At 52.3% G+C, this 26,038-nt stretch overlaps 1 protein-coding gene across 8 annotated transcripts in view; it reads right to left on the bottom strand.

The window, feature by feature from the left end:
• The window catches only part of ATOSB (atos homolog B), a 38,570-nt gene extending 12,966 nt beyond the window's left edge, over positions 1–25,604 (bottom strand). For 2 of the 8 annotated variants that reach the window (XM_062512971.1, XM_062512967.1), the window contains exon 1: positions 1,379–3,259. The gene's annotated coding sequence lies outside the window, so the exon portion shown is untranslated. Of the gene's footprint in view, positions 1–485; positions 510–1,378; positions 3,260–3,283; positions 3,418–20,257; positions 20,355–25,576 lie in introns of those variants that run through there. The other 6 variants (XM_062512972.1, XM_062512970.1, XM_062512966.1 and 3 more) reach the window with 6 other exon arrangements.
• Between the last annotated feature and the right edge of the window lie 434 nt (positions 25,605–26,038).

Genomic DNA, 26,038 nt, shown 5'->3' with positions numbered 1-26,038 from the left:
GCCAGATTTATGCAGCTGCAGAGCCTTGCTCAGTGCTAGCCCCTGCTAGGAATGGAGAGGGAGCCCAAGCCCAGAGGGGAAGGATGGGGCAAGAGGTACTGCTCATGTCACGGGTGCAAGCTTCTAGAAACCACCAGACACAGCTTTTACAGAGAGAGACCCGACACCTCCCTGTCCCCAGAGCACCAAGTCTGTGAGGTGCTGCTGCTCCCTCCCATCCCTGGGGAGGTGGCACTGACAGGTTGCAGAAGCCCCCGGGGATAGAGCAGCCCTCTCTGCAGTGCATCTTGCTGGGGCTACAAGCTGCAGCAGCCTCCTCAAGGGTTGAGGTCTGCCCAGCAACATGCAGTGCCTCCCCAGCCCTAGCACTACACACAGGTGCCGCAGGGACTGAGTCCTTCCGCTCGGCCAAGTCAGGATAACACAATGAAACCTCTCCTGGGAGCTGGGGGAGCCGGAGCAGAGCTCCCAGCCCAGTGACTTACCCCTTCTCCCTCTGATGCCCCTCGTCCTGGCACGGATTGCCTCTGCACACCTTTCCCAGGTGCCTGGCTTGCAGACAGCGATGCTGACAATAGCCTGCGGCTGGGAAGGGGAGTTTACAGGGTCTGCAGGCAGATCCCACTATGCGACAGCCACCTGTGTAAAGCTTTCCCCCACGTCCAATCCCCTCCCCACCAACCTCCCCTCCACGCACGGCTGCCCCTCTTCCCAGGAAAGCGCAGTCAAAGAATGAAAAGCAGCTTAAAATCCGGCAGGACAATTGGGCAGCTCTCCAAGGCCGGCAGCACCCTCTGCCCACCCAGCCCAGCAGGTTCAAACCTCTGCGATACAGCCCACGGCCGCCCAGCTCCAGTGTTCGACCGGGAGCCCAGGAAACCCGCAGCAGGCAGTGCAGGGAAATGCCATGCAGCAGCCGCTTACGGGGAGGACAGCCCAGGTTGAGGACAGACCTTTGTCTCTGCCTGCCTGTCTCGCTCGCTGCCGGAGGAGGAAGAGGGGGGCGGTGGGGGACAGCGAGCAAAGATAACACCCCTAGGAGGGATGTCACAGCCACGTTAATCACTTGGAATTCCAGCCAGCGCGCCGCAAATATGGGCAGCAAATGGAGATGCTCAAAGCTCTAAAATAATTGGATCCTTTCACAAGAGCCGAGCCCAGAATCCAGCACAGGAATTCAGTCCCCGCTGGAAGTCGAGAGATCAAATACATGGAGAGGCAGGCGCAGCACAAGCAAATCCTCAGCCCCCGCGGTATCCTGCTCCATAGCCTTTGGCGCTGCTTTAATCTCAGGTGCCTTCCCAGCGGGAGCGAGGGGGGACCACAGCGAAGAGCCCGAGTGCCCAGCTGAGGACCGGCCCCTTTCCATCCAACTTACTCGACTTGGGGCAAGGTGCAGAAGCGCTGTCAATGCAGAAGAGGGTTTTGTGAGGGAGACCAGCTGCCTCGAAGCCTTGCTCCTCCGGAGGAACAGTCCATGGGAAGGAGACCCCTGAAGCCACAGTTTGGCCTCCGCTGCCCTGCAGGGGAGATGCCTGGCCCGGCAGGATTCCCAGCCCGCATCACATTCCCGGCGAGACGCACACGCGGCACATGTAGGCTCCTGCTCGGCGCCTCCACAGCAATGAAAAGGCACAGAGGCTTCTGCCAGAAAACAAAGAGGCAGCGGCAGAGCTGGGGGTGGGGAAAACTCTCCGCTGCCCAAGAGGATCCCTGCAGAGGCTGCAGGATGCTGCTAGGCTCCACCGCAGCTATTCACCCCCATTGGCCCGAGGTGACACCCACTTGCCCGGCATGGGCAATCGAGGGTGGGCAGCCCCCCTTCCCCTTCCTGAGGCAGTGCTGGGTAAGAAGTGCTGGAGGACACGAGCCAGGCCCAGGACAACAGCTGTCCACAAGCAGCAAATTCCTCTGTGCTGGCTCCACATCATAAAAAGCTGTGTCTTTTCACCTCGGGGTAGCTGCTGCACAGGGGAAGCTGCAGCCACCACCGCACCTGGAAGTCCTGGCAAGCCCCACGGTGCTGGACTTGGGGCAGCACAGTGGCCTCAGCAGTCACCTTGTGGCAAGAAAGAATGTGAAAGCAAGCCCCTGGTCACCTAGTCAGAGGGACACATCAGCCAGCTCCCTTCCAGCCCTCCTGTCCCTCTCCAGGCGTGGTGGCCCAAGGGACAGGTCCAGGGGACCTCAGACACCGATGGGCTGGCAGACTGGCTGTTCCAGTCCAGAGCTTGGTGCCAGCTGAAACCAATGGAAAATTTTCCACCGTGTGATTACCAAGTCACATGCCTGTGCAGCCAGTCACAGAATGGTTTTGAAAAGGCAAGTGTATTTGGCCAAGGGCAGGGACCACCTCTGGTCTGCACTTTCCTGACACCCAAGGTCTCTGGCCATGACCAGGGCACCAGTGTACTGCCACATTTCAAGTTCAATAAGGATGTTTGTCCAGGGGAGGCTTTCCCCAGACCAATCTGCATGAGGCCCTCACAATTCTAAATTATCTACAAATTTTAGCACCAAGATCACTTTTGATCTAGGACTGATCTCCCAAGAGGAGGAATACCACCCTGCAGTCATTGTTTGTATCAGAAGCCCTGCAAACTGTTTATTAACCTGTTTAACTCAACTCCAGTGGTAAGACAGTCACTTACAGTAACTCCCCTCCTGTCAGCGCCCTGCCCTGGGCTTTGCACCATGGGAAGCATGATCTAGGTGTGCACCCTGAGCAGCCCAGCCCCTTTTCCAGCACTATTAGCTGAGTACAGACACAGAAGCCTCTGACAGGGAGCTCTGGTGGTGGGGTGATGTTTTGCAATCTGGAAGAAGATAGCAGGGAAATCAGCAGGTGATGGCAGCCCTGTTGCTCCCAGCTCTGCCATCTCTTCTCTCCCTCTGTCACCACTGCATATAGCCACAGGCATTCAAAGCCTCCTTACCAAGCCAGCTCCTTCTGTACTCTGATACCCTCTAGCCATTCACACTGCCCCTTCCCCACATTCTTCAGCTGGGCTCAGTATCCCCACAAGTGTACTCCTCTTCATTCCCACCTCAACCACCATCAGACCCTGTCCTATTTCCATGAACCCCCAAGACAAGCCCCTAGCTCTTACATGTGCTCTGTTGCCTCCCAATTGCTGCAGTTCATACCTCAACTTACCCCAGGCTCCTCTCATTGCCCACTGCTACACACCCACAGCCCCACCAGCCCAAGCCTCCTTGCATTCAACTCCCCTGATGAGCCCCTGACATCTGACAGCCCCACGGCACCATCACCTTCCCGTACCTCCCCAAACAGTCACCAGGCACCTCAGGGAAGTGGAGAAAGTCCCATGGATGATGAACTGCTCTGATCAAGTCCAGGTGTCAAAGCTACATGTTTGAAGAGGGAGTAGGCTTGCAGTGGGGAGGGCAGCAAGGACTGTGCACTGCAGCATTTGCCCCGTGGGAACTGCCCCTCCCCACCGCAAGCCCTCTTGCAATACACTTCCTTTTACTGTAAGAGCCCTCCAAGGGAGGTGCTTCAGCACAGGCACTCGGGCCTCCTGCTTGGTTACCAAGCTGCAGCCTGTAGATAAGGCTGCAGCAGCTGACGGGACATTCAGCGTCTTTTCCACTCCCTGTACTGGACATGTACATGGCACAGGGGGAGGAGATACCACACACACACACACACACACACACACACACACACACACACACACACACGGCTCACCCACCACACCCACCCAACTCACCTTTCTCCAGCTGCGATTTAGAAGGGCTCAAGTCTAGCACAGGCCACAGTGATGACATGTGCTGGGCAGGTATTTGGGCCATAAGGGTGAGGCATTGTCCATCTTTGATTTTAAGAAGATAGAGACAGTCAGGGATACTGCAGGGAAGGATTATTTCCACCACGAATTCAATGTCCTGCACCTTGTCATAGAGAAGGAAAACATATCTTACCTCTTAGATTGAAGGTGAAAGACCCTGCTGGATTTAGAAAAAGGATGCCACAATGTCATCCAAACATTCACATGGTTGCCCATAATGAAGGCAAACACATGAGAGCAGCCCTAAGAAGGGAAACGTGGATAAGAGGGACTGCAGGCATATGCATGTGAAGGGCAGCAGGAGACATGGTCCAGCTCCTATTACATGCCATGAAACTGCAAACCTGATCCACACAGAGTGAACCACCCCTGGGGTCCCACAGACAGCAGAGGCAACTAAGTCAAAAACATCTTCAACCTGGTAGTTGATCCATACCCTGAGGACACAGATGTCCTTCTAGACCTGACCCTCCTAGGGAGACAGAGGCTGTGTCTGACCTAAGAGTTCTCCATAGCCTACCAGAAACCAGCTCATCCCCTGCCACACAGCATTTACTCCTGCAGCTGGGAACAGCCCTCAGGGACCTCTTGCCCCAAACCACCAGATCCTGCTGTTCCCAATGTGCAGGGGGGTGCTGTAGCAGAGATAACCAAATAAAGCCAGCATGCCCAGAGCAGTATTGAGTTACGTGTGGACTGCCAAGGAAGGGAGAGAAGAGCACACAGGGCGATGGCAGCCCAGTGTCAACAAGTCCAAGGGAAAGGCTGAAAGGAGCAACTTCAGAAGGGATCTGAGGACTAATATGGCTTATGCAAATGTTATAGACCTTGAAAACCCACATAACAAGAGCCTGGACATCCACCCAGCCTCTGCCAGATGAGAAAGCAGATGTAGCTACTGCTACAGGTCAACTTAACCTAGGCACCAAGGCTATGAGCAGACCCCTTTGCTCTGGTTCATTACACTTGAAGACAAGATGGGCCAAACACTGTAAACAACCTCTGAACACTTATACATCACACATGAGCTTCTGCAGGATCAGACACCAGGTCAAGGCTTGGAGACACAATAAATCACAGAGTGAAGTTGTTCCTGAAGACAAGGCTCATAAGACTGCCAACAACCAGCCTTGCAGAAAGACAGGATCAGGAAAAGAGCAGCCATGAGAATAAAAGGCTGGCAAAGAAACAGAAAACACTGGGAGCAACTAATTATTTCCAGACAGTCCTTTGGGCTCATCTCAGCATCCATCTGCTGAAGATGGTCAAGCAGCTGGAACCTTTAAAAAAGCTACCAGTGACTTCCCTTCCAATCCCCACTATCTCTGGAGACAAGCACCATGGGAAAGGTAAACTTTCCATCTGGAGGACTGGAGGCTAGCATCCTCATGACCATTCCAAAAACACCAGCATCCCCTATACATCACAGCTCTGTGCTTCCAGCAGAGCAAGGAGGATGCTTTACATCCTGCACTTCACTGCTCACTGGCTTCTTGTGCTCATGTGGGAAGGAAACTTACAGAGAGATGGGTGCTCCACCTAAGAGAGGCTGGGGCAAGTGAATGAGCTGAGCAATGCTCCTGAGGCAGTGCCTCCATCTCCCACCACTGCTAATACCATACAGAGGAGTCCAAGTGAGAGGGGGACAGACAGAACAAGACCCCAAGCCCCCTATGTACTTCCAAGCTGGTCAATCCAATAGTCCATGAGATGTGACATTGCCAAGCAACCTGAGAACTGCAGAACTGAGGAACCACAGTGGGAAGGGACCTCAGAGGGTTTGGGTTCAATCATGCTAACAGCAGGGCCAAATTCAAGCAAACTGCTTGGGGTTTGTCCATGTCAGGGCTGAAAGTCACCAAGTGTGGAAACTGTCTGCCTTCTCTGGGTCCTACTCCAGAGCCTAACTGCCTTAGAGGGAAATATTTTTCCTAATATCTAATTGGAATTTCCCTTGTGTACCATTGCTTCTCATCCTGCCCCTGGGCACTTCCCAAGAAGCTGCAGCTTCACTGCAAATTCACAGCTTGCAGATGCAGTGAGAGCCCCCCTCACTGCCCTCCCTCCCCCAGGCTGCACAAGCCCACAACTCCCAGCCTCTGCCCACAGCAGCACACAAGAAGCCAGAGCTCCAACTCATCTCTGGAGACTGCTGGAGCCTACTGAGCTCCATCCTGCCCAGCCAAGGGTGCCACCAGGGAGGACAGGAGGTACCTGTGTTTGCATACCTTGGGGATGTTGAAAAAAGAGACTAATCTCAACCTGAGATCAGCAGGAGCTGCTTTTGTTTAAGTATCTCATCCTTGCTCTGGTTGGTGGCAATACCAGAGCTTCTTGAAACACACCTATGTTATTCCAAGACATAATTCCCAAACACCTGCTCCAGGAAGTCTGGCCCTAGGCACAGAGGGCTTTGGTTGTGCTCCTGTAGCTCTGATACCAAGGCTGCCTCCACCATGCCCATGAAGGACCTGTCTGCAGGAGTGATGAGCAGGACAATTACGAGTCCAACTCAGTAGAGACCAACTGTGCTAAACGGAAACTGAGCAGCCCAGAGCAGGTCCCTCCATGAGGAAAGCAGCCATCTGCAACCCTTTCAATACCTTCAAGGGTCTGCAGCAGAGCCCAGATCACACAAGGGGTTTTGGAGCCAACAACCACCAACGCCCCGAAATCTCCAGTGTATTACCTGCAACCTAGCTCTTCCTCCATGCTGTCTTCAGTCCATCCAGAGCTACTTGTTTATCATTCCTTGCCCCAACAAGTATCATTCATTTTCCCATGCTGCATCTGCTCTCTCAGACAACTGAGCAGGATCTGACTAGTACAGAGACTTGCTCAGCTTGCCTAGAGCTGGCTGGACACCCCACTGCCTATGTGGGGAAGAAGATCCACCTGATCCACTTCAGGCAGGCATACCTGGTCCCTGCACTGCTCCCTTGCAGTGCTCCTCTTAGGGAAAGACTCAGCACCAAAGCCCTTCCAAGACAGCAGTATACTCACAGCTGGAGTTCAGCCTGTATCTAAGATCCTGGCCTGCTCCCAAGGCACAGGCATTGCCTCCACCTGCTAACCCCTGTGGCTCTCCCACCTCTCCTCTGGCATCCTCAGCCCATCTCCCAGGGACTCAGCATGAGCTGCCAGACCCTTGGGCTCCCTTAAAGCCCTGTCCTACACACACACACACACCTGCCTTCTGCTTCCCACTGACTCATCCCCCTGTGATTCAGCCCCTCCCAACTAACTCATTTCTGCCACAGCCCCATGCCGAAGGGAGAAGGGAGTGAGTGAGCAAAATGGGCAATGACACAGACTCTGCCAGGCAGCAAACTGGACAGGGAGCCTGGCCAGGCCATGCCTGAACCCCTGCCCCCTGCAGCACCCAGAAGGGCAGGGGTGACACTGCTGACTCAAGTCCATTGTGGGGAGAAGGGGCAGAGGCAGGCTGGAAGTGCTGCCAAGATAGGGAACAATGCTAGGGGAGGCCTTCCTCCAGGCTCTGAGGCTGCCTTCCAGGCAAACCCAATCCCTTTATCAGCCCAACCCTGCTTGTTGTGGGAGGGTTACCCAGCACAGCCACAGCTCAGATCTACAGTCTGTCAGCTAAGCTGCCCTTGGGTGCAGCCGAACATGCCCCCCCAGGCTGTGCCTCTCTCTGGTTTTACTCTCCAAGATGGACAGATTCCTGGGAGACACAAAGTTACTTCCACACATAGCTATGGTCAGCTGGCATCAACTAATGGCACTGTGCATGCAGGGCCTACAGGCTTGGCCAGTTCCTGAGTGTGAACAGTGCAAGTCACACACATGATCTGTGTACACACAGGTCCTCTGCAGGCTGCTCCTCTGACTGGCAATTCCCTAATACTTGGGGCTGAGGCTCAAATAGGCTTTGCCCCACATCCTTTCCCTCCCCTCTTTTCCACATCCTAGCCTGTTCCCAAGCCACACACGCTCCCTCCACCTGCTAAGCCCTTCCAAGGGCTGTCCAGGTAACTTCAGTCTCCTCAGAGAGACCAGAGCACACAGAGGTGACAAGAGGAAGATGGCACTGGGAAGCTGTGCCAAGCCCAGTGAGAGCTATGGCACACACAGGGGCTCTGCACATCCATCTGTGTGTGATCTGTGTGCACATCCAGAGCTGTGGTGTGAGTATGAGATGCTGCTCCATGCAGCACACCCAGTCACAGACCTGTCGGAGCTACAGGATCCATTTCCTAGTGACTACAACAGAAAATTACTAGCATCATATGGGCTCTTCTCTCACTCCTTCCACATCACATGGGTCAGAGTCATGCTGACAAGTGGCTCTGGTCCCTTCCACCCAGGAGCACTTGGACAGCTGCAGCATTTTGCCTGCAGCTGCACACAGGATACTTGGGACAAGTACACTGCAAAAGAACAAGTCAATCAAGAATTACGTCTTCAGCAGGGTCATGCAGCCCCAGCTTAGACAGAAAGCCCTGACACCCAGGAGTTAAGGCCAAAGTAAATCGTACTCTGGCCAGGGAGTGAGGGACAACACTTTGGGCTGGCATATCGCATATTAATGGGCACAAAGAATGATTTTTTGCCAAACCTTATGATTGTATGCCAGAACTGCTTCTCCCTGGACTTTTAAATTTTTGATCCTCATTATGTATACACAGAGCCTCTTCTCTCTTCTCAGGACAAGAAGATACAAGTTTTTGTCCCATGGCATCCTTATGGGCTCCTGCAGCTTCCCCTGCACAGCACCCTTCCTCATTAGGATGCTCCAGTACTTTAGGTCTCTTCTAGGGAAGAAGGGGGGAGATCTGCACTGCTCACCATATGTTACCAGGGCCAAGACCATGGTCACAGTGTCACTAAGGTCACAGTAACTGGGCAAGCTCCTGAATGAAGCTCAGCAGCCACCAGCAGGACAGATCCAGCAATTTAAATGCACATGCCTATATCAGCATTACCACCACTGAAAAGATGGGGTTATCTACAAACTCTGGGAGTCCCTGAGAGAGCAGCAACAAGCCTATATGAGCTCTTGGACATGGTCAGCTCCCTGAAATAGCCCCCGAGCAGAGGGGAAGCTGAGGGACTGCCCTACATCCAGTTAAGCAGCTGGGGACTAATCCTATTTTAGCCAGACTGACTGACTTTTGAGCCAGACCTTGCTGCCACACCCTCCTTTGTGACTAACAGAGGGGTAACATCCCATCTTCAACACCCTCTCTCCAGCTGGGATGGGAAAAGGAGCAGAGCAGAGATAAGCAAAGTGCTCTTGATTCTGACATCTTTCCCACACCAAGGTGAACACTTGCAAGTGCCTCATTTTCCCCTTCTGCAGTCCAGGTAGCTTAAAAGAGTGGCAGAGTATTCACCCAAAATACAGTGAGTAAACCCTGCTGTCTTCAAACAGCACATTCCAGGTCAGCCACCTTGGAACTACCAGCAGAGAGGAGCCCACTTATACATCCACACTGATGTTTGTTAGTGGCAAGCTTCTGCAGCACAGGTGAGGCCAAAAGACAGGGTGAGAATAAAGGATTTGGAGAAACAACAGATGAAGGAATTCAGGCCTTCTCAAAGTCAATGCTAAGCAGCAACAAGTCCATGAAGTTGATGCTTCTGCTGAAACAGTTCTGGTTTACTAGGACAGACACAGAGAGAGACACCAGGAACAGGCTGGCTACCAAGGTGAACAGATGTTTTGGTTTCTGAGAGCACCAAAACAAGCACCCCTTCTCATGCAGCTCTGTGCTCCCACAGTCCTGCCTTTCAAGTGGTTAAAAAAGTAGAGAAGCCTCTAAGCTGCTAACTTAGGCGATGGCTGCAGAGACCCTCATGGGATATTCCCTTGAACCAGCTTTCATCTCCTAGGCAGAGCCCAAACAGTCCTTTGCACCAAAAATCACATCTGAGGTCATGTGATCCAACATAAAGATCAGAAGTGGAATTACTTTTAAATAAAACATCAAATGGGGAAGCATGCCTATGCCAGTGGATGGAACTGAATGGTCAAATGCCTGCTAAGCTGGCACTTAAAACCTGAAAGTTTTAAGGACTAAACCACCTTTTTCTGTACACATCTTAGGTGCGTTGGGTGCATGGGCTCATTCCATCCAATGCTCAAGATGGGAACTACCTGTGTCCACTTTTCATCTTGCTGCAGGAAGGGAAACAGAGGTTTCTGCCATCCATCCCTCCCCTAGCTCCTTTTGCTGCACCCTCTGCTGCTGTGCCCCGTGGGACATCCTGAGCAGACAATATGAAGAAGAGGGGCTTAGAAACCAGCTAGAATTGGGTTTTCCTGCTCAACTACACATGCAAAATCCAGTTTTAGCTCAGGTGGGTATGAAACTTCCTCTTCTGTCAAGGCAAAATGCATCTGTAGGCACCACACTCTCCTCTTCAGCATTTTGAAAAGATCCTCCCTTACAGGCACTACATTTTACCCTCTGCTGCCTTCAGCAGCCTTAAGCAGGCTGGAGAGGCCCAAGTTCAGGGTACACTAGAGGTGTTGCTAAATCAGGTGCCATGTGTGGGGGCAGCTGTAAATGCAATAGGGGAAAGCAGGTGGAACAAAACGAAACCACCCAAAAATCCCAAGGAGAAGGTACCAAGCCTTATGTTCAGTCATTATTCACCCCAGGATACAGTTCCAGCTTTCACCTGGTTTTAAAGCTCTCCACTAAGTTGCTCTCGCTGACTTTCACGATTTCTTTCCTCTCTGCCCCACTTCCAGCAGGGATGTCAAAGGCTGCTGCCTCCCAGCAAAAGGGTCTCCATGACCTCTGTAATTCAACACACTGGGAAAGGCTCAATCAATTCCCTCTATTCCTAGGCCAGCACAGACCTTAAAAGCCCTCTTTGTTCCTGTTACAAACCCTATCCTACAACCATGGCTTAACCCTTAGGGCACTGCCTCAAATGAAGAGTTGCACAGAAGCAAGGCAGTTTGCAGCATCCATGGGAAGCTGGACCTACCCTCCACTTACAAAAGAGCTGTAGTGACAATCTGCTGGTGGCTCAAAGGAAGCATCACATACACTCAACAGGGTGGGAGGGATGTCTCTGGCCATGCTCATCATCATTACAAACTACTGTGCCTCACACTGCTGCAGCAACACAGGTATACACCTCTTTAAAATCTCCTGGTTTTGCTCTGCCTGTCCTCACTTCAGCAGTTTTATTACAAAACATGCTGCATGCATGCAGATCTGGGGCTGCACAGAGGAACAACTGGGACTGGGCACTCCCACTGTCAGTCTTGCAAGGACTCCTCTGCTCCTACCCCCAGGCAGAGCCACTGCTCCATGACCAGGAGCAAATCAGAGCCAGTGAGGGATGCCAGGCTGTTACCACACAGCCTGCATGCTGATTCTTGCCTTGTCTGAGATAAGCTCAGACCCACATCCTGACCAGCAGCCCAAAGTCACAAGCTGCGGAAGCAGTGCTAAGGGACTGTGCACAATTATACACCCTGGACATGGGAATGCAGAGGACATGGAAGGTACAGCCAGGTCTCACTTCCTACCATGATCCCTGGCACAGGAAAAGGCAGTATGGAGCAAGGGCTGCCAAAAATGCCAGCTCTGCAGCTGGAATAGAGCTGCCCAACATCTTGAAATGCCAGTTCCATGGCAGACAGAGCCAGCTTGTACCATTGCACCCCAAAACACCACCCCACCAGACAGGATGGGGTAAGGCCACCTTGCAGCACCCCTAAAATGCCATTTCCTAAAGCTGCTGTAACTTCCCTTCTGCCCCTTTCTGGTCCTGCTCCACCCCTTTCCTTCTCCCCAGGCCTCAGGGAAACTGAGTCACAGCATGCTGACCCTGCCCTGAGGCAGGAGAGTAAGTGGGCAACCCCCAGCACCTGGCACAGTGTGGGGAATAGAGTAGGAGGGGTACTGAGACCTCTGAGAACCCCAGTGATGGGGAGGGATTAAAAGGTACCCACATATTCTACATTAAGCAGCTTTACCAATTGTGAATGTCCTCTGCTCCCACCTCTCTTAAAGCAGAAGTTGGCTTTAAGAGAGTCTGCTGCTGGCCATATGGACTGCACCCAGCTCTGGTGGGCTACACAAACTGACCCATGTGCTCTCTGCCACCTGAGAGGACCAGAACATGCAGTAACTCAGCATAGCCCAGGAAAAAAGAAACAACAAAACAACAAAACCTAAGAAACTTAAATTAAAGACCCAGATAGAAAAATTTAAATCAGAAGAGTGCTGTAAGTCTCAAAAGGCTGGTAGGGGACTGGATACTTCATTGAGAACAAGTCATGGCATTTTTTACCTTAAAAGATTCATGTGTTTGAATAAAGACTTGATACTCTGGTCCAATTCTAGGAGCTGGTAAGTTTCCAGGTACTGACCTCAGGCTCTCTGTTTTTTATCACTACAGAAACCCTTTTGAGGACCTGCTAACCAGTAAAGCTTCCCAGGACCAGGTCTACAGCAACATTCACCCACAGCAGAACCCTTTAAAATCCCTGATTTTATTGGTGCAGTAACAAACCACCGCTCATCTGTCTGACTTGCAGACAGATAAGTTAAAGATGTGTTCATTCAGGCTCTTTAATGTTATTAAAGTTATAGTTTCTTGAGTATGTTTGTCAAGACTGCAGTGAGGTTAAGAGCCCAACATTGACCAGTTCAGCTGGGACAAAGAATAGGAAAACTGAACTCAAGCTGCAAAAAAATGCACAGCTATTACACACTGCTCATCTCTAAGTCTCCTGGCATCTTTTCCCAGGCTTCTTTCTTCTTGATTGCCTCGATCCACCTTCCTAGGGACTCTCTGAAAACTGACCCTTTCACTCCTCCCCAGGGAAGTGTGTTAAGGTGGTATTTGCTGTTATTGTCAGGCAAAGCATAACATTATTGCAATACCCTTGCCCCAGTTCTATCTCCCTGGACAACATGATACTAGATGAAATTCATTATCCCCTATCACTTTATGGTACTATCTTTTCATTTCTCTGTTAACATACATCAGAGACATATTGAGTTTCAGGCCAGCTCACTCCAAAGGAAAATCTCTCTTGCCTTACAGGGATTTGCACAAATTATACCTCTTCAGTACCAAAAAAAAAGCCCAAACCACCACCAAAAAGTAATTTAAAAACCCCAAACCACAAACAAAAAAAGAAAACCTACGCTCCAAAAATAGCACTTGAAAGTTCACTTAAGGACAGAATTTGCCTTTTCTCTCCAGAACACCTCTTTGGTTAGACCTTTCCCAGGCTCTGGAGGGCAGCATTCTCACTGCTGCTGCTCCAACGGCTTCATCAGCAATGTTTGGAGTCCTGTAGTGAGGAAGCTTGAAGGGTGAGATGCCTGTTCCTTCCCAAAAGTGCCCAGCACACGAACACAGGCATTTCCTGGTAAACTGTTCCTCCTTGCTTCCAGCCTCTGCTACAGGGGTGGCCTCTGATAGCAGCCTTCCTCCGGAAACATCACCGCATTTTACTCAGTTACTCCAACACTGTCATATTGAAGGGAAACAGAATTAAACAGCTGAAATCTGTAATAAATCATTCCTACTGAGCTGCCAGGGAAATTGCTGCACAGAAGAAAGAGAAGAGCTGTAAGTCTGTTTCCTCAACAAATTTAAGCCACAAAACAGCCTTTGGTTACAGAGAACAGGCACAGCAGCAAGAGGAGCACTTTCAGGGTGGCAGATTGATGCCACCAATTTTTCTGTTCTCTCTCTCCAGATTTATCACATGGCCAGGACAGATCATTACAAATACCTTAAGATCCCAGACTGTCAGCCTCGGAAAGAGGTTGGCAGACCAAACCAAGATGAAAAGCCTGAGAATATTCTACTTCCTCAAAAACAGCTTATATTTTTAGCTTTTGCTGCTAAAAAGATGAATTGAAAGCAAAGCTCAGACTCCCTACTTGATGCCATAACTGCATTATTTTGCTGGCAGCCACAGCAGAGAGGATCTTGAGAATTACGCCCTTTGTCCACTGCTGGCCCAGCTATGCTAATCTCATCAGCAATGCAAACGCTGGTATAGAAAGGGCTGAGTGGCAGTGCTGGCCTGACAGCTCCAGCAGCGCTGACTGGCAATAAGCAAACCCTGGTGCATGGCACCCAGGCATTTTCTCCCAGCCTGAGTGGAGCTAAGAGTTGGCTCTTGCAAGCCATTCTTCATGCATCTTCCAGACAATCTGTACAGCACAGCTGGACTCAGCTTCCTTCCCACAATTAAGGGATTGCAGGTAGAAACATCCACAGAGTCAAAGTTTCCATTTGATCCCACTGTTCTATCACCTCTCTGCTGAAATGTCCACCACTCTTCCCACAGCAGCAGCATTTGCAACGGGGCACTGTCCAATTTTTCAGAGTGACACTGCTCAGAATGGTGTCCCCACCTGATTGCAAGTAGGCATGCATGTCCTCAGGTAATGCCAGAGGCAAAGCCAAGCAGCACTCTCGCAGCTTCAACACCATGGCTAAGCCAGGAGGAAATCTCTCTTAGCTGCCTCTCCCTAAATGTTTATTCCAGTGCTCTCTATCTTAACTCCTCCCCAGATCGGCCGCAGAGTGTATGACCCCACTGTCTTTGGGGTTTTTCTTGGTCCTTTGAGCTTAAAAAAGAAAAAGAGGGGGCAGCACTTCAAAGATGACATGGCTGTAACTCATGGGGTCACAGTACCCATGAGACTGAGCCTTGGGCAGTGATCTTGGCAGGCAAGGTGTTTTACAAATGATAAAAGAGAAAACATTCTCTGCCCTAGAAAACAGCAATTCCCACCCCAACACACACATGCGGCCCAGAGCCTCATCTGCTGGACTCTGCATCACTCCACGGTATTTCATAGCACATCCGGGGGCCTCGGTCTACAGGAAAGATGAGAAACCACCAGTGTGAAAGTGGGGTTAGAACTACAGTGTGGCTCAATGGACTTCTTACCATGCTCTGCCACCACCTGCACCTAGAATATAATGTAACACCAGCTTTCACACCAAGTGCTGAAGGTCACATATATGGAAAGCAGTGCTCAAGCTGCTGATCCAAAACTGCCTTTAGTATCAGGTACCAGATTCCTCCATGAGAAGGAAGCTCCAGCTCCCAGTGCAGAGCAAGCTGTTCCACTCTGAAAGTAGAAGGAACCTGCTGGAAGTGAGAGGGACGAAGGAGACTGTTGTCTGGCATGGGCAGCTTTCCCAGAGCCTCCATGTCCCAGCTTCCACCTCCTTGTTTGCTCTCCCTTGGGAACACCAGGGTCTGGAGTCCAGGGAACATTGTGCAAACAAGTCTAGACTATTTGGGAGCTTTAAGATGACTGAAACTGAAGGACTGGACAGAACTGATCAGTCCATAGAGATCTTACAATAACCCTACATCACAGAAGGACACTAGGGCATATTGGAAAGGGTGAAATGGTTTTCAGGGCAACACATGAGGCCTTGTACCCTGGAAAGGAGGGGGTCACATCTTAGACAAGGATTATGACATTTGTTAGTGCAGAGCTATTTGGGTAGCTCACAGACAGGCATCCTTTCCCATCCATTTTTGACTGAACACCCTAGTCCCAGACAGACTCTGACCACAGACACTAGAGCAGTGTGTGCCAACCCATGGCAAGCCCACACAATTAACCTCCATACATCTCCAAGAGGATTGTTCCCTTCTCTCTCTGGGCTGGGCACAGAGCTGTGGCAGGGCGTTGTAGCTTGCTGCCAGCAGTGACCTTTGAGAGGTGTAATGAGAGAGGTTTACAGCTCACACAGCCATCCATGTTGACACAAGCAAGCTGTGCTTGCTGCCAGCAGGTCCTTTTCCCTGGCTTACATCCAGGCCTTTAGGCATGTCATGGATGACAGGCTGGGTCTCAGTCACACTCACATCATGGCCAGGCTGGAGATGGCTTCCTGACCATTCCCTCTGCTAGTGAGTGCATGATTTCCCCTTCACCAATAGGAGCCAGCTGTCTTACCAGTATCTGGTAAGTGGTCTACCCAAAGGCAGCTTCAAAAATGTTTAACTTCTCCTTTACCTGCCCCAGAGGATGGTCTCAGACCTTATCAGAGGGGTTACAAGAGTGCCTGCTCTCCTTCAGAGTACAGATACTCTGGAGCAAGTAAACTGGCTGTGCAAGGTGGACAGAACAGTACAGCACAGGGCCAGGCATCCGGGGAAGGTGCAGTCGTGGCTGGAGCCACTTAGATTGATTAACTGAGGATAAGCAAGGGCAGCAGAATGACTCACTTTCTTCCATGGTACAGTGAGAGGGATCAAGAGACTGGTTTGTTCCTGGCTGGGCCTGGCCCTGGCTGGGCCTGCTCTGCAGCTCAGGGCTTCAAACCAAACAGGTTTGTGAACAGGAGCTGCCTGCCCACACCCCAGCAAGGGGCAAAAGAGGGGAGAAGATGGACAAAACACCCCTGCCCACTCACCCTGAGGCTGCTGCCAGACAACAGTTCCAGATGATAGACTGTCAGGCAGGAGTCCAGGGGTGCCAAGCCCCTGGCACAGCTGAGCTGAGGGCTGTGGCACCTTGCACATTTGCCCAGCTGCTCTTCTGCCTTGTTGGTGATGCTGCCAGTGGCAAGCTGACATAGCAATACCCTTCAGCATGCTCCCCTATCTTCCCTGTCTCTGTTCCCCCTTGCTTGTCCTCTCCCTCCTGCCCACACACAAAACACCCACAAGCCTCAACATACTCCTAAAAGGCAGCACCTTCACCAAGTAAGGAATGGGGTAGAGGTGGATGTCCACTCCTACAAGCTCTCATCCCTGCCCACCTCAGGGGCAAGGACCCTACTCTGGACCCAGGTGAATTGCACCCCACCTTTTCTGTTCTCAAGGCAAGGCACAGGAGAGCCATGATGACAACGGGGGAATAGAGGGGGAATATTGGGGAACAGAGGCTTTTTAAACTGCATCTCCTTCATGCTGTGGCAGGCAGAGATGCTTCAACATTCTCACCTGTCCTATAGGGCCTGCTCCATGGGGGTGACATGCAGCCCCTGTCCAGTCCACAACACAGCTGCCCACAGGTCAGAAAACCCCAGGAACTATGTCTACATTGGAGTAGCACCAGATCTGAAAGGAATGGGGGTCTCAGACTCTTCTTGCTGCATCCTGGCAGGCAGCTTAGCCTAAGCCTCTGTTCTCCAGTGCCAGACTGTACTGCTGCACCAAACCCCACTGTGTCTTGAATTGGAGATATGATCCTGCTTTGTTTCTTGCCCTAAAAAACTCTTCCCTACCATTGCTACATGGCACTAAACAGTTACCCAGCCTTGGCGGTAAGCAGAGCTCCTCTACCTTTCAACTCTCTCACACAGGCACAAGTCACAAGGGGAAGACAAAGGACCCTCTTGAACCACACTCAGGAGTTTTACCTGTCAATATCCTTCAATGTGAAAATTCAATAACTTTGCTCACAAGCGGAAAAAAAAGAAACAACCAACAAACTCCTAAAAGCTCTGTTTCTCTCTCTGTTCTGCCCTTTCCCACAACCAGTTACATTACTTGAGGGTTATAGCAGAAGCTAGCAAAGCCTCAGTCCTGATCCAGGATGAGTCATGGAGCTCTGGAGGCCCTGCAACTTCCTTCTGATACCATCAACCATGCCTTACACAGCTAAAAATAAAGATGGGCCAAAAGAGCAGAGCCACATCTTGCCTCAACATGAAACTTAGCAATGCTCAGCACTGCTGAAAAATTACCCAAGCAGGTGGAAACCAGAAAGTGCAGGGAAGCCAAAAGTCTTGGGTGTACCAAGAAGGGAGAGCCCAGGAGACCTCACCCCGTGCCTCGCTGGAGGGCTGGAGGATGGTGGAGGCAGATGGCAAGTAGCCATCCAGCATACAGAGGTGGCCAGAGCCAGGATCTCATCTCATCTCATCTCACTCAGTTGTGGGCTTTGGAGTATTTCTACACCTAGAGGTTTTGTGGAAGACTCTTTTCAGCAATACATGCTCCCATCTGAGACAACAGGAATCAACTGCTGCAAAAAGGAAGGATGATGCCCTTTTGGCAGGAAAACATTGGAAAGCTGCAGCCTGCTTCCCACCAGGCAACACATGGGCATCTACAAAGCAAGGTCCAAGGGATGTTCAGAGCTAAAGGTTAGAAAAATGGGTCACAGATAAAGCTGATATGGCTTAGACGTTGAGGTAAGTGAAGAATTCAAAGTTCTTCCTAATCCCTGGGATGCAGTGCCCAAGCAAAACCTTCACACATGAGGATACAGAATTCTCACACAGATCTTAGCAGGAAGTCGTAGGATTGCACGCAAATAGGAGCTCAGAGGGACACCAGCAACGCTCAGAAACCTAAAATAGCCTCAGCAGATGATCCTCTGCTCCATTCTTGGGAGCAGCAAGAACTGAACAAGGATCCAGCTGTCCCAACACTCCCATGAACAGGGTCTTTGAATGCCCAACCTATTTGCAACAGACATGGTAGGGCAAATAGGGGATTCTTTGCATAACTCCAGTGCCAATATCCACAAGAAACTCAGAGCCTCAGTTCTGAAGGAGAAGGCAGCATTTTCTTGTGGTTTTCAGTGGAAAGATGACCTAGTGCTACATCAGCTGGTCAGACTCTGGGGCAAGGGCAGCATACATGCATCAAGAGAAGGCTGGAGAACGTTAGGTTGACTGCTTTCTGTTGAAGATATAAACTCCACTTTGCCCTGTTGTTAAGTTTCCCAGCACAGGGTTCCATCCCATTCCCAAGAGAGGCACTGCAATTCAGTCCATGGGTCTGCAAGCTGTATCAGTTTCCAGACCACCACCAGCTGCACTAAACTGAATCAAAATTGCTAATTCAACCCAAATATAAACTCAGTGATATCACCTGGGTAAGGTAATATGCAAACCAGAGAATAGCTTCATGCTGTGGCCAACCAACAGGAAAAGCTGCTGCTTTACACATATATGGGAGATTTGCTGTCCATTAAGATATTAAGTTAATTCATTAGCAAGGAGGGGTGGGAGAAAAGTGAATCCAATACTATGCCAGAGGGGTGTGAGGCACTGGCACAGGGTGCTCAGAGAAGCTATGGATGCCCCATCTCTGAAAGTGTTTGAGGACAGGTTGGACAGGGTCCTGAGCAACCTGGTCTAGTGTGTGGCTCCTCTGACCCATGGCAGGAGGGTTGAAATGTGACCTTTACAGTCCCTTCCAAAGCAAGTCTTTCTGTGATTCTATGGTAAGCCCTGTGTTAAAATACCCCTTGTTAGAAGGCAGGGGAGCCCTGAGGGGATGCTGTGAACTTAGTGGACTGGGATCTACAAGCAGCTCCAGCAGAACTGAGAGCAAACCTTTTCTCTGGTCTTTGTCATGTCTCTCATCACTAAGAAATATATAAAAACCCATAATGGAACAGGTATTATTGGTGCCACAACCCAGCTGGATAAAGGGGCTGTTCTGCTGTCACTGCATTGTGTGATTGGCAGTCTGCAGCACAGAGAGCACTGGCATGAGCAAAGGACTTCTTCTTTCCTTCCTTTCACCTTCACAGATAAATCTATCCCTACCTCACCCACTATGGGTACCACCTCAGCATCAGGCTGAAGGATGAGATGGCCTGAGGCCAAGTTTCTAGCTGCCTCTGAACTGGTCCCAATTTCCCTGGCAGACACTTCAGAGGAAGAGCTGCAGAGCCTGGGCAGCCATGCATCCTAAACTCTGTCTTCCCCATATAATCTCTCCTGGCCAAATCACACCTGAGCTCTGAGGTGAGAGAAGGGGTCAGCCTGCCCTGCTGTAGGCACAGTCCTGATGAGGGCTCCCTTCCAGGTGAGAGCACACCAAGCAGGTGGGGCAAGTGCTGCTGGATTCTAGGCAGGCACACAAGCGTCCATGGACAGGGCAGGAAGAACATAGACATCTCAGGCTGCTCCAAGCTGGTTACCTCAGAGCAGGTAATATTTCTTGCCAGTGGCAATACAAAACTGCTTGTCCTCCTAAAACGTTTCCTCTAGGCCTCACACACCAAAGCCAAGCTACAAGATCCTGGGAAAATGCAGGGAAAACCAAATGCTTCTAATAGAGAACATGAATACATCTGCCACAAGCTCTGGGTAAAGTCTCATCTGGGTTCAGGTGAAAGACAGCAGGGACTTGCAGCTGGAAAATGCTCCCAATTCAATCCTGATGGCATGCAGAAGGATGCATTGGCACACAGCACAGACTGCAAGTTACCAAGGGTTTAGAACACACCACCCTTGAGCTCCTGACAGCTGTGTGCAGGGTTCAACAGTCTTAGCAGCACTGGTTCCACACATCCAGGCTCTCTTTGCCATGTGACAGCCAGGTGGGATGCAGGAGCACCCAAAAACCTTGGCTGTGGGAGAGCCTCACCTGGGTGACATCTACTTTACAGAGTTATCCCTGTGAGCCAAGGGGAGAAGAGTGCAGAGATCCCTGTTTCTTCACATTGCCCTAATGAGGGAAGAGAAATCAGTGATGTTTGACAGTTGCTAACCTCCGTGTAGGGCTGAAGCAGACAGAGAAGGCAGCTCTCAGCTTTCAGCCCTCACAGTGTGGCCTTGAGGTTGCTTGTTCTGGCTGTCTTGGGTCACCTGGAAAGACAAGTCCACAAGCACAGGTTTAGCTGGATCACTGGGTAGGCAGTAACTGCTCATCCAAGCCAAGTCAGTGACCCCATGCACACAAGTGTGAGACCCCAGGCACCCCATCAGCTCAAAGATCCCACCACATATTTTACCAGTGCTGAGGCTGTCCCTCCACCTGCAGCCCTGACTCCCTCCTGGATGCTGGCTACCCCGAGTTCCCTGCACAACTCCAGGTGGGCGCACAGTTACTTCTCCAGAGAGGGCTGCTAAGGTCACATCCACAATCTCCCTTCCCAGATTTAAATGGGAAATAAAGGCTTTTCTGTGCCTTTGGCTTTGTTCTTGTCCACCCATGCAGCTGTAGGTTTCTCCACCACACAGGCTTTGCTGTACTCAAGTGGGTGCGCTGGCATATGGTTTATCTGCAAGAACAGGCGTTGGCTGTGGTCTGCCTGCAAAGCCACCCCATAGAGACACAGAGCCAGGGCAGGGAGGGACAAACTCCACTGCTGGAGAGACACCCCTCCCAACAACCCAAACAGACCAAGACAAATCCAACGCCGCAGCGTTTCCCAGGCTACAGGGAAGGGAGAAAACGACAATTGCTTAATAGAAATCTCCAAGAAGCCTGCCAACACCATCACAAAGATGTTTTTTAAGCCTCCTCCCCAGGCTCCCAGTGCTTTAATTGCAGACCACTGGAGATCACACTTCATGAGGGCTAGGTCCTCGTGCATAGCAGATCCTGAAAACCAGGATGGTATCAGCCTGCCCAGGATCAAGTCTGAACGTGCCCTGGCTGCAGGCATCACGGGCAAAAGCTGCTGTGAGGCAGTTCCTGCTCCCCATCCTGACCATCCACACAGGCAACCACCCTGCAGCACCACACAGCACAGTGCAGCTGTGACCAGAGATGCCACGCCAAGGAGCCGAGCACTGTGGGCAGACAGGCTGCCAGTGCTCCAGATGAACAGCCTTCACTTCGTGGTGCAGGGAGGCATGACCACATTACCTACTGGGGTTTCAGCCCTTAAAAGAGTCCTGAGGGCACCCAGAAAGTTTGTGCTTAATGACACCTGCATTGGCATTCCAGGACAAGTCCCACCTGGAAACTGTACCAACTAGACATGAGGGTTATTGTTTTGGAGAGCTTATAAATAGAACAAGCCCCAGTAAATGCAGCATGTGTATATGTAAATACACATATATTGAAAACTCTCCACCAAGTCCCTGCTCTAGCACTCTGTCCTTCAGAGAAGGCTCAAAAGGTGCTAAGCCTAAGCAGTGACAAGAATTGCTTTGGACATGGCTGAAGTACTGCCACCCACAAACTCCAGCAGCACAGGAAGCGATGGCAATGTATCTGACAGGGATGGGTTGAAAACACTACCCAGGAAGAATGCAATTACCTCAAATGGACCAAGGCCAGGAGATCTGGATTACCACCTCAGCTCTTGCATAAAGGGCTTTGCATCTTTGTTCACTTCCAACAAGAATAATCTCAGGGTTGACATCAGCCCTGGCCTGGGACACAGACTCATTACTAAAAAGCACTTTCAGCTGAATCACTAACTTCCTATTTTGCAGTACACAGGACTCCTTTGAAGGTTTCCCATCCAAGTATTGTTCTACCATCATACTGCTTAGCTGGGGGATTGTCCAGGCCACAGGCAAGTATGACTGCAGACCACTGGCTGGTCCTGAAAAAGGTCTCTGAAATGCAGAGCATGTGAGCCCAGCTGCTCTTCCTTCAGGATTCACAACCAGCTGAAGATGCAGATGGAAGCAGGGGGAAAACACGTTAATTGGCAGCTGGGCATTCACAGGCCAAGGAAGGGAGACTGTGAAAGAGAGGGGCAAAGCCAAAGGGAGGATGAACAGAGACACTTCCCTGTCAAAGAAAATAATTCTCAAAGCAGGCCTCAAAGTTTGTGAGACCAAGTTCTCTGGAGGTTATAATCATCTCAGGAACAAAAGCAAAATGAAATAACAAAGGAACTGAGCTGGTGAGAAAAATAGGCTCCAGGGAGCAGAGATGCCAGGCACTGCAGACAGAAGAAAGGATCAGAAATACAGTAACATGGCACTACCATGACACAGAGACCCACACAGCTCCCTAGAGCAAGGGGCTCCCTGAGAAATATGCAATGTGGAGAGACATCAGGCAAAAGACTCTCACAAAGTAACCTGCAACAAACCATCTGCCAGCATACAAATATCTCCTTTCAGGATTTCTCACATGCTGCCCTTCACACCTGTCCTGTTTCAAACCCAACACATTAATTCCTCCAGCTACCAAAGCCTCTCATAATTTGATTACAGCTCCATTGACAGCATGCTGAGGACACCACTTTTCTGACCATATGGCTTCACTTTCTCCTTCCACGTCTGTGGTCACATACCTACAAACAACAGGTTTTCTCGCTCTGCATCAGGAAGTGTCCAGGCCCCCAGGCACGGTGCATTTCCACACAGCACACAATGGTGCCAACCAGATCTAGGAGAGGACAAACATGGGCAGGCCCAGAGAAGTATGAACATGCAAAGGACTTGGGAAGAGCCTAAACTCTTTGACCTTGAAGACTGAGATCAATAACCATCCCCTTCAATTACCCTCAGACTCAAAGAGCAAAGTTTGGGTATCTCTGGCCTCTGCTCCTCAGCACAGTCATGCAGAAATGTGCCAAGGCAAGCAGTCCATAGCACACAACAAAGAGGAAGACCAGGGGCAAAGATGTGCTTCTCTTCCTTCATAGGTCTCTTGAACATAGGGAGGGAACTTCCTTCTCCTGCTCTGCATTCTCAGAGAGAGAAGAGAACTGAGGGCAGAGGGGTTGAGAAAGCACAGCACCAGCTGAGGGACAGTGTAGGGGCTGCAGCCTTCATCCAGTCTGGAGTAAGCCAACAGGAGGCAGGCCTACCAGTAAAATTCAAATTATCCATAATTCCCTAAAGGCCACTTCTGGAGAGGCCAGACATGAAAAATAAGAGCGTGGAGAGCTGCTCTGCACAACCTGCTGCAAAAGCAGGGAAGCAAGAGAGCTCCTCAGCAAGCTGTGCCTCTGAACAGCAGAGTTCCCAAAGTGTAGAGTGACCCCACCAGCTTTCCTTCTTTCAGTGGATAAGAAACCTCTCACATGGGGACAGAAACAAGGCGGGCGAGTGGCACAGCTGAAATTGCCCCAGCACTGCTCCAACTGTGGCTGGACCTTGGCCCACAAGCCCAGCCCACCAAGGGCCACAGCTGTACAGCTGTGGTGACAGCAGGGCTGTGCCATTGTGACCACTCCAGGCTCCATGTCCAGGCTCCATCGGAGTCAGCAGGAATCCAGAGTCACCACTAAATGTTATGGGAGCAGGGGCTGGAGGTCAGCCGAGGGCAAGTGTTGACTCCCTGGCAACAAACACTATGGCAGCAGCATCCCTCGGAACCAACCCTGACCGAACCCCTCAGCCCTGCCAACTCCCACCAGTGCCTGCCCGAGGGCAGGGACTGCATGCTGGGACACTCCGAGTCCCCATCAGGGCCCCACCACTCATTCGCTCTGCTCAGAGACCCACACCATGGGAATTGCTGCTGTGAAACAAGGCCCTGACGAGGCTTTACAGGATGACTTCATTCTCCCAGTCTTCAACTTAAAGCCCAGCCCTGCCAAAAGTAACTCCAGCACTATCACATCGGGAGTTTTCTTCTGTGTCACCTGCCGGACCTTGTTCACCTCCTCGTGTTAACCAAGCTTGCCAAGACACTGCTTTGTGTCAGGGTTCAAGCCTGCTACGCTCTCCACAATTTCCCAACTTCCCCTCTTTGCTGATGCCAACAGACACGATTCAGGGAGAGGGCAGGTCTGTATGCAGATCTCTGCTTGTCTGATATTTTAAAAAAGGCAGTGAGTGGAAATTACTTTTGAAATTTAAATTTAGAGCACAACATTCCTCTACCATACACTTTCCACAGCAGCTGCAAATTCCACACTCCTTCTTTCAAAGAAAAATAATAATGGGAGTGTGGAAACCCCGGAGGTAAGTGTCAGCCCCTCGTACTGACGGATCATGCTCACGGGCGAGCCGTGAGCAAGCCCACCTGCCCAGCACCCACCACGTAGCCATTCCCTGTGCCTTCCCTAACAGGCCACCTTTCCAAACATGACACCCGGGCTGCGGAGCGCACACAGCCTGCGTGATTCCTGCATAAAACCCGCAAAACGCTTGAAAACCACGCTAGGTCTGCAGCTGCTGATTTCGGGTGGGTGACTGCCCCGACGGGCCCTTCCGCCCGCGGCTGGCTGTCACCAGAGGGCGGCGGATGCCGGGGTTCACATCCGCCCCGGCGCCCACCCCGCAGCCCCACGCCGGGACCCGGGAAGGGACCCCCGGAGCAGGTGCCCCCCGGTGGGACCCGGCCCCACCGCCGCGGGCCGTCCCGGGGGACAACCCACCGCGTCCCAGCTGGGCTGGAGCTGATGCCGGCGGGAGGAAGAAGAGAAGAAGAAGGAGGAGGAGGAGGCCCCACCGTGCGGGCAGAGCCGCGGACAGGCTGTCCCTGCCCATGTCACAGCGCAGAGGACGTGGCCCTGGTGGGCGAGACCAGGGGCAGCGCAGCCTCCCTGAGCTGCGGGGGGAATGGAGAGCCAGGATCGGGGACACCCCGCAGCACTGCCTGCACCCCGCTTCGGTCCCTCCCCCCACACCTGCCTCTGACAGACGCAGCCCTCCCGAACCTTCAGTTACCCTGGGCACCCTCCCCCCGCCCAGTCGCTCTACGGTGACACCGCCGCCTGACCCCCCCCCCCAAACCCCCCATCCGCCCCGGTACCTCCTGCTACAGCGTCCGCCGGTGCCAGGCCCTTTGCCTGTCCAAGCGCCCCGGCTGCAGCTCCCCACCTTGATCACAATCCCCCCCCCAAACTCATTGACCCCCATCCCGCTCATCATCTCCCCAGCTCAGAGACCCCCATCTCGGTCACGGTCCCTCATTCCGTTTACAGCCTCCCCCGTACTACCCCATCACGGCCCCTCCTGGTCGCGCCTCCCCCAGCTCCCGCTCGCCCCTGCGGTCTGGGCCCCCCAGTCCCAACGGCCCCCCCGAACCTTCTGGAACCGGGGGATTGCGGCAGAGATGGGGCGCACGAAGCCCCTCGTACGCCGCACGGGCGACCCATCCCCGCCGGAGTCCGGTCATGCCCCGCGCCCCCCGGCCCTACCCGCCGCGGCCCCGCCGGACCCACCAGCGCCCCCTCCGCTGCTGCCGCCGCGGCCCCGACTGTACGCGGTTCCTCCGCTCCTTCCGGGTGCCGCCGGGGACACGCCCCCCGCGCCCGCCTCCCGCGCGCTGATTGGTGTTCTGGGCGGGGAAGGGTGCGGGGCGGGGCGAGCCGCGGGAGAGCGTAGCCAATGGAAGGGGAAGCACCGCGCCCAGACCCCGCCCATGGCCCGCCCCCTCCACGTGCGGGAGTGTGATGACAGCGGGGAAGGGGAGGGCCCAGGCGGGGCGGCTTCTCATTGGCCGGCGGTGGCGGTGGGGGCGGGGCCTGTCTCGGCGCTGGGCTGGGACTGCCACCCCTCGACCCCGCGGGCTGAGGGGGAGTTTCGGGGCCGCGGCGGGGCTGGGACACGGCACAGCGGCCAGGACACGTCCCACCCACGGGCACGGCCCCACGGGCAGGACACGTCCCACCCACGGGCACGGC

This window comes from Cinclus cinclus, chromosome Z (assembly GCF_963662255.1).
Source record: "Cinclus cinclus chromosome Z, bCinCin1.1, whole genome shotgun sequence".
Taxonomy (NCBI): domain Eukaryota; kingdom Metazoa; phylum Chordata; class Aves; order Passeriformes; family Cinclidae; genus Cinclus; species Cinclus cinclus.
The sequence above is the reverse complement of the archived record's forward strand: the minus strand, read 5'-3'. Positions and strand labels throughout refer to the sequence as shown.